This window comes from Papio anubis, chromosome 12 (genome assembly GCF_008728515.1).
Source record: "Papio anubis isolate 15944 chromosome 12, Panubis1.0, whole genome shotgun sequence".
Taxonomy (NCBI): Eukaryota; Metazoa; Chordata; class Mammalia; order Primates; family Cercopithecidae; genus Papio; species Papio anubis.
In genome coordinates, this window is record NC_044987.1 from 63,448,857 (window position 1) to 63,457,668 (window position 8,812).

Below are 8,812 nucleotides of genomic sequence, written 5' to 3' on the forward strand. Positions count from 1 at the left end.
ATAAAGTGTTTGTAAAAGGTAGACCCTCTGGTAAAGTAGGCTTCCTGTTTTTCTTTTCAGAGCTATCCATGAGTCTACACATAGAGAATGCTTGGTTTTCTCTATTCCTTAAATGGGCGTCACCCTAAATGCAGTAATTTTAGGTAAAAAACAGAAGCTGAGTTAAAATGACCACCTATGGAACAAAATCAGTCTCCAAAATATACCTTTATGGCATTTGGGTGGCTATTTTGAAATGCTTTTGAAAAGAAATTTACATCTCTAAAGGAACTGTCCATTTGTGAGGGTGTCTGCCTCTGTACACCAAAGAGAGGAAGGACTGAGTCACTAGAAATTCTTACCATTGATTTTCGTTTACATAACAAGTCTTACTTTTGTTTAAGGTGCTTTTCCTGGCTATCTTGTCTTAAGTGGGCTTTTACCTACATGCTTTTTCTTTGGTTTGAGGAAATGATGGTAGGATATTTAGGTCTGAAGTCTCAGCTCCATACTTTTAAGATATAAATTTCCCACCTTGTTTCACCTAGAAGTTATCCCTTTAGAAGTGCAGATTTAGGACTGCCTAGGTAACAGTTGCTTAGGGCAACGAACAGGCCATTGAAAGACTGATAGTCTGAATGGGGAAAATAAAAACTGTTTGGAAGCTGACAAATGAAAAATCTTAATGAAAGCTATAAGATGTGCCTCTGTCTGTTTATATGATATTTCTATGTGATTTAAGATAACATAGAGTAAATAAAACTAGCTTTAAAATTATTGTTAAATTTTGTTAAAATTCCTATTTAGGAATGTCTTCAGAATTGTCAGTATTAAAAGTAATTGAGACAACTTTGCTTAGGTTTACTAGTCAGATAGGCTTATGCTGATCCTCTCCCTTCTCACACCCCAAACCCTCCAACAGGCCCCAGTGTGTGTTGTTTCCCCCATATATCCATGTGTTCTCATCGTTTAGCTCCTACTTATAAGATAGAATATGTGGTATTTGGTTTTCTACTCCTGCATTAGTTTGCTAAGGATAGTGGCCTCCAGTTCCATCCATGTTCCTGCAAAGGACATGATCTCATTTCTTTTTATGGCTATATCATATTCCATGGTGTCTATGTGCCACATTTACTTTATCCAACCCACTGTTGATGGACATTTAGGTTGAATCCATGTCTTTATTATTGTGAATAGTGCTGCAATGAACATATGCGTGCATGTGTCTTTATGATAGAATGATTTCTATTCCTTTGGGTATATGCCCAGTAATGAGATTGCTGGGTTGAATGACATTTCTGCCTGTAGGTCTTTGAGAAATTGCCACACTGTCTTCCACAATAGTTGAACTAATTTACACTCCCACTGACAGCATGAAAGTGTTCCTTTTCTTCACAACCTCGCCAGCATCTGTTGTTTTTTAATATCTTATTGATAGCCATTCTGACTGGTGTGAGATAGTATCTCACTGTGGTTTTGATTTGCATTCCTCTAATGATCAGTGATGTTGAGCTTCTTTTCATATGTTGTTGGCCACATGTATGTTTTCTTTCGAGAAGTATCTGTTCATGTCCTTTGCCCACTTTTTGATGGGGGGGGGTTGTTTGTTTTTTTCTTGTAAATTTGTTTAAGTTTCTTATGGATGCTCAATATTAGATCTTTGTCAGATGGATAGCTTGCAAAAGTTTTCTCCCATTCTGTAAGTCGTTTGTTTACTCTGTTGATGATTTGTTTTGCTGTGCAGAAGCTCTTTAGTTTAATTAGATCCCATTTGTCAATTTTTGCTGTTGTTGCAATGCTTTTGGCATTTGCATGAAATCGTTGCCCATGCCTGTCTCATGAATGGTATTACCTTGGTTTTCTTCTGAGGTTTTTATAGTTTTGGGTTTCACATTTAAGTCTTTAATTCACCTTGAGTTGATTTTTGTATATAGTAATAACAAAGGGGTCCTGTTTCAATTTTCTGCATATGGCTAGCTAGTTGTCCCAGCACCATTTATTAAAAAGGGAATCATTTCCGCATTGCTTGTTTTTGTCAGGTTTGTCAAAGATCTGATGGTTGTAGCTTTACAGTTTTATTTCTGGAATCTCTATTCTGTTCCATTGTGCTTTACAGACAACCAAATGCTGAGGGATTTCGTCACAACCTGGCCTGCCTTAAAAGAGTTTCTGAAGGAAGCACCAAATATGGAAAGGAAAAACTGGTACCAGCCTGCAAAAATATACCAAAATGTAAAGACCAATGACACTATGAAGAAACTGCATCAACTAATGTGCAAAATAAGCAGCTAGCATCATGATGCCAGGATCAAATTCACACATAACAATATGAACCTTAAATGTAAATGGGCTAAATGCCCCAATTAAATGACACAGACTGGCAAATTGGATAAACCCATCAGTGTGCTGTATTCAGGAGACCTGTTTCCTGTGCAAAGACACACATAGGTTCAAAATAAAGGGATGGAGGGATATTACCAAGCAAAGGGAAAGAAAAACAAACAAACAAACAGGGATTGCAATCCTAGTCTCTGATAAAACAGACTTTAAACCAACAAAGATAAAAAAAAAAAAAAAAGAAAGGAATTACATAATGGTAAAGGGATCAATGCAACAAGAAGAGCTAACTATCATAAATGTATATGAACCCAATACAGGAGCATCCAGATTCATAAAGCAAGTTCTTAGAGACCTACAAAGAGACTTAGACTCCCGCACAATAATAGTGGGAAACTTTAATACCCCACTGTCAATATTGGACAAATCAATGATTTGTCCAGAAAATTAACAAGGATATTCAGGACTTTAACTCAGCTCTGGACCAAGCAGACCTAATAGACATCTACACAACTCTCCACCCCAAATCAACAGAATATACATTCTTCTCAGCACCACATAGCACTTATTCTAAAATCGACCACGTAAGTGGAAGTAAAACACTCCTCCGCAAATGCAAAAGAATGGCTGGCTCAACATACACAAATCAATAAATGCAATCCAGCACATAAACAGAACCAGTGACAAAAACAATAGATGCAGAAATAGATCTCAATAGATGCAGAAAAGGCCTTTGATAAAATTCAACATCCCTTCATGCTAAAAACTCTTAATAAACTAGGTATTGATGGGACATATCTCAAAATAGTAAGAGCTATTTATGACAAACCAATAGCCAATATCATACGGAATGGGCAAATGGTGGAAGCATTCCCTTTGAAAACTGGTACACGAGAAGGATACCCTCTCTCGCCACTCATATTCAACATAGTATTGGAAGTTCTGGCTGGGGCAATCAGGCAAGAAAAAGAAATAAAAGATATACAAATAGGAAGAGAAGAAGTCAAATTGTCTCTGTTTGCAGATGACACGATTGCATATTTAGAAAACCCCATCGTCTCAGCCCCAAAACTCCTTAAGCTAATAAGCAACTTCAGCAAAGTCTCAGGATACAAAATCAATGTGCAAAAATCACTAGCATGCCTATGCACCAATAATAGACAAACAGAGAGCCAAATCATGAGTGAACTCCCATTCACGATTGCTACAAGGAGAATAAAATACCTAGGAATACAACTTACAAGGAACCTGAAGGACTGATTCAAGGAGAGCTACAAACCACTGCTCAAGGAAATACGAGAGGATAGAAACAAATGGAAAAAAATTCTAGGCTCATGGATAGGAAGAATCAATATCATGAAAATGGTCATACTGCCCAAAGGAATTTATAGATTCAATGCTATTCCCATCAAGCTACCTTTGGCTTTCTTCACAGAACTAGAAAAACGACTTTAAATTTCATATGGAACCAAAAAAGAGCCTGGATAGCCAAGGCAATCCTAAGCAAAAAGAACAAAGCTGGAGGTATCATGCTACCTGACTTCAAACTATATTATAAGGCTACAGTAACCAAAACAGCATGGCACTGGTACCAAAACAGGTATTTAGACCAATGGAACTGAATAGAGGCCATAGAAATAACACCACACATCTACAACCAACTGATTGTCGACAAACTTGATGAAAACAAGCAATGGGGAAATGACTCCCTACTTAATAAATGGTGCTGGGAAAATTGGCTAGCCATATGCAGAAAACTGAAACTGTACCCCTTTCTTACACCTTATACAAACATTAACTCAAGATGGATTAAAGACTTAAATGTAAAGCCCCAAACCATAAAAACCCTAGAAGAAAACCTAGGCAATACCATTTCAGACATAGGCATGGGCAAAGACTTCATGACTAAAACACCAAAGGCAATTGCAACAAAAGCCAACATTGACAAATGGCATCTAATTAAACTAAGGAACTTCTGCACAGCAAAATAAACTATTATTAGAGTGAACAGGCAACCTGCAGAATAAGAGAAAATTTTTGCAATCTATCCATTTGACAAAGTCTAATATCCAGAATCTACAAGGAACTTAAACAAATTTATAAGAAAAAACAACCCCATCACAAAGTGGACAAAGGATATGAACAGACACGTTTCAAAAGAAGGCATTTATGTGGCCAATAAACATATGGAAAAAAGCTCATCATCTCTGGTCATTAGAGAAATGCAAATCAAAACCACAATGAGATACCATCTCACACCAGTTAGAAGGGTGATCATTAAAAAGTCAGGAAACAACAGATGCTGTAGAGGATGTGGAACACTTCTACATTGTTGATGGTAGTTTAACCATTGTGTAATGGTTTAACCATTGTGGAAAATTAGTTTAACCATTGTGGAAGACAGTGTGGCAATTCCTTAGGGATCTAGAACCAGAAATACTATTTGACCCAGCAATCTCATTACTGGGTATATACCCAAAGGATTATACATCATTCTACTATAAAGACACATGCACATGTATGTTTATTGCAGTGCTGTTCACAATAGTAAACACTTGGAACCAACCCAAATGCCCATCAATGATAGACTGGATAAAGAAAATGTGGCATATGTACACCATGGAATACTATGCAGCCCTAAGAAAGAATGAGTTCATGTCCTTTGCAGGGACATGGATGAAGGTAGAAACCATCATTCTTATTAAACTTGCACAGGAACAGAAAACCAAACACTGCATATTCTCACTCATAAGTGGGAGTTGAACAATGGGAACACATGGACACAGAGAGTAGAGCATCACTCACCTGGGTGTGTCAGTGGGCGCAGGGCAAGGGGAAGGAAAACATTAGTAATACCTAATACATGTGGAGCTTAAAATCTAGATGATGGTTGATGGATGCAGCAAGCCACCATGGCACATGTATACCTATGTAACAAACCTGCATGTTCTGCACATGTATCCCAGAACTTAAAGTTTAATAAAACAAAAAACTACCAAACTATTTTCCAGAATAGTTGTGCCATTTTACAATCTTGCCAGCAATGCATTAGAGGTTGTTTATCTGCATCTTCACTAGCATTTGGAGGTGTCTCTATTTCTTACTTTAGCTGTACTAATTGGTGCATAGCTATAGTCTTCTTTTTTTTTTTGAGACCGAGTTTCACTCTTGTTGCCCAGGCTGGAGCGCAATGGCGCAATCTGGGCTCACAGCAACCTCCGCCTCCCTGGTTCAAGCCATTCTCCTGCCTCAGCCTCCGGAGTAGCTGGGATTACAGGCATGTGCCACCATGCCCGGCTAATTTTGAATTTTTAGTAGAGACGGGGTTTCATCATGTTAGGCTGGTCTCAAACTCTGGACCTCAGGTGATCCACCCGCCTCAGCCTGCCGAAGTGCTGGGATTACAGGCGTGAGCCACCGCATCTGGCCAGTTATCATGATCTTAATTTGCATTTATCTAATGGCTAGAAATGCTGCCTGTTTTTTCTTCTTTTTTTCTTTTTTGTGATGGAACCTTGCTGTGTCACCCAGGTTGGAGGGCAGTGGCGTGATCTTGGCTCACTGCAACATCCACCTCCCAGTTTCAAACGATTCTCCTGCCTCAGTCTCCCAAATAGCTGTGATTACATGCGCCCGCCACCACGCCTGGCTAATTTTTGTATTTTTAGTGGAGACGGGGTTTCACCATGTTGGCCAGGCTGGTCTTGAACTCCTGATCTCAAGTGATCCGCCCACCTTAGCCTCCCAAAGTGCTGAGATTACAGCACTGAGCCACCAAACCCGGCCTTTTCATATGTTTATATGCCATCCATATGTCCTCTTTGATAAAAAAAAAATCTCTTTATGTCTTTCGTCTATTTTCTAATTCCAATTTTTCATCGTTAATTTTTGAGAATTCTTTATTCTAGGTACAAGTTCTTTGCCAGATATAAAATTTGCAAACTCTTTCTCCCAGTCTGTGGCTTATCTTTTCATCCTATTAACAGGGTCTGTCACAGAACAAAAGTGTTTAATTTTGAGGAAGTCAAATTCATCAGTTTTTTTCTTTTCTGGATTATATTTTTGGTGTTAAGTCTAAGAAACTCTTCACCTAGTCTTATATCTCAAAGATTTTCTGTTTTCTTGTAACAATTACACACTTTTACATTTTATATTTAAATCGTAATCCATTTGAGTTAATTCTTACTTAACGTGTGAGGTTCAGGTGGAGCTTGTTTTTGTTTGTTTGTTTTGTCTAAGATGCCCAATCCTCCAGCACTATTAGCTGAAATTTCCCATTTCTGTTCCAAAGTCCATGGGAAATTCAATGGAAATGGCAATTCAATGGAGGAATGGACTGTCTTTCCTCCACTGAATTGCCATTTTTTTTGAATTCAATTTCCATGGAATGCCAACACCACTAAGACAGGGATGGTTTAAGTTTGGCATGAACTAGCACAGTGCTGCTGTCAATGAGTATGTGTTTGAAAAAGAATGTGAGAGGGAGGACTAAGCAGGGGAAGAGGGAAAGATACAGAGAAAAAGAAAGATTAGGCAAAATTTTAGGAGATATAAGTTTCATAATTCATGCTAATACATATGAATTATAATAAATTGGGAAGTAAATTGATGGAAGTTGTTTTTCTCATTTTTTAGAAATGTTTTTGATCTGCAATCAGTTGAATCTGCTGATATGAAACCCGTGGATATGGGATGGAGGGTGGCGAATGTAACGATAACAATAAAACAGAGTGTGCAAATTATATGGGGAAAACTTTCTCCCTGGCCTCTTTCCCATGTAGAAGAATTTCCATTAGAGTAGAGCTCTTGGCTTCTTTCCATTCCCTCTAGCACTGAGTGACATATATAAGTGAGTTTTGGAGAAGGAAGTAGCCATTGTGGCTCAGCGCCGTCCAGGTCCTTCTGTTGAATCTACCTGGTTATAGACGGTATACATTCAGGTCTGTTCCCTGCCATTTCAGGAGGAACTCACCTCTGTGAGGGTGGGGGAGTCCTTGTGATGTTGTACTCTGATTATGACTAGCTGGGTAGGTTAATTTGGATATGAAGAACTGAAAGTCAATGGGTCACATATGAAAACTCTAACCCTCCAAATCAGTATTTTTTTTCAGTTATCACACCTACATTTTTATCTTTATCTGTCTGACTCCTGTGTCAATTGATTCTGGGCCAAAAGAAGGAAGAGGTAAAATATCTTCTTGAATATCTAAAACTTCAATGTGTACATTAAAAACAACAACAACAACAACAAAAACCACTGAATAGAGGCTGAATAGAAGCCAAGTGGGCATTGTCTTTCTGCACAACATTCTGAAAGAATCTCTCAAATTGATCATGCTTAGTTCTTTGTTTTTCAACAAATATATAGAAAGGAGAGAATAGATAAAAGACACAGAGGGCAAATACACATATTCTAGAAGGAAGGAAAGTGGGGATGGGGAAGATGGAATAAAATCAACAGTCAAGAAAATAACTGGTCCGAGACAGGTGGATCACGAGGTCAGGAGATCGAGACCATCCTGGCTAACACGGTGAAACCCGTCTCTACTAAAAAATACAAAAAACTAGCCGGGCGTGGTGGCCCGAGCCTGTAGTCGCTACTGGGAGGCTGAGGCAGGAGAATGGCGTGAACCCGGGGCCCGAGGAGCTTGCAAGTAGGCGAGATCCAGCCACCACACTCCAGCCTGAAGGCGACAGAGACTCAGCCTCAAAAAAAAGAAAATAACTTCAGTAGAAAAGGTCCATGGTTTAGGTCAGGAGTTTTGAGCTGCAAGTGGAGTATGATCAGGCTACTGTACACTAACCCTGGGGGACAGAAATGAGACTCTGTCTCAAAAAAAAAGGAGAAAAGGTTAATAAGCTAAAGACCCAAGTCTTAAGACTTAAGATATGCCATGCTTACTTATTTATAAAATAAAATATCTATTTCTAGATAATTCCTGGTGAAATTTATAAACTACAAGTAAAAAAAACTATCTGGCATGCATCTAGACAGATATACCTACACAGGAAACTAAATCATACTGGCTGGCATGTAAGCTCTACAAAAGCAGGAGTTTTTTTCTGTTCTGTTCATTAAAGTGTTTCCATCACTTAGAAGAGTACCTGCCATATATTAGGCACTCAATAAATATTCATGGATGAATTAACGGCATTAAGAAGTCAATCTTTCCTTGAGGTCATGAAAATATTCTTTTATATTACTTCAGGAAGGCTACTTGGTTTGCCTTTTGTACTTATATGTGCAAACCATGAAGAATTAATTCTTATAAGTAGTGTGAATTTAGGGTTCAAATTTTATTTTCTCCATATGGATATTCAGTTATTGTAGTATCATTTAATAAAAAAATTCTCCTTTTCTGATTGCCTCACAGAATTACCTTTGTCATTTAACAACTGGCTGTGTATGAGTGGGTATGCTTCTGAAATTTTATTTCCATTCATTGGCTCAATTATCTATCCTGAACAAATACCACATATGCATAATTACTATAGT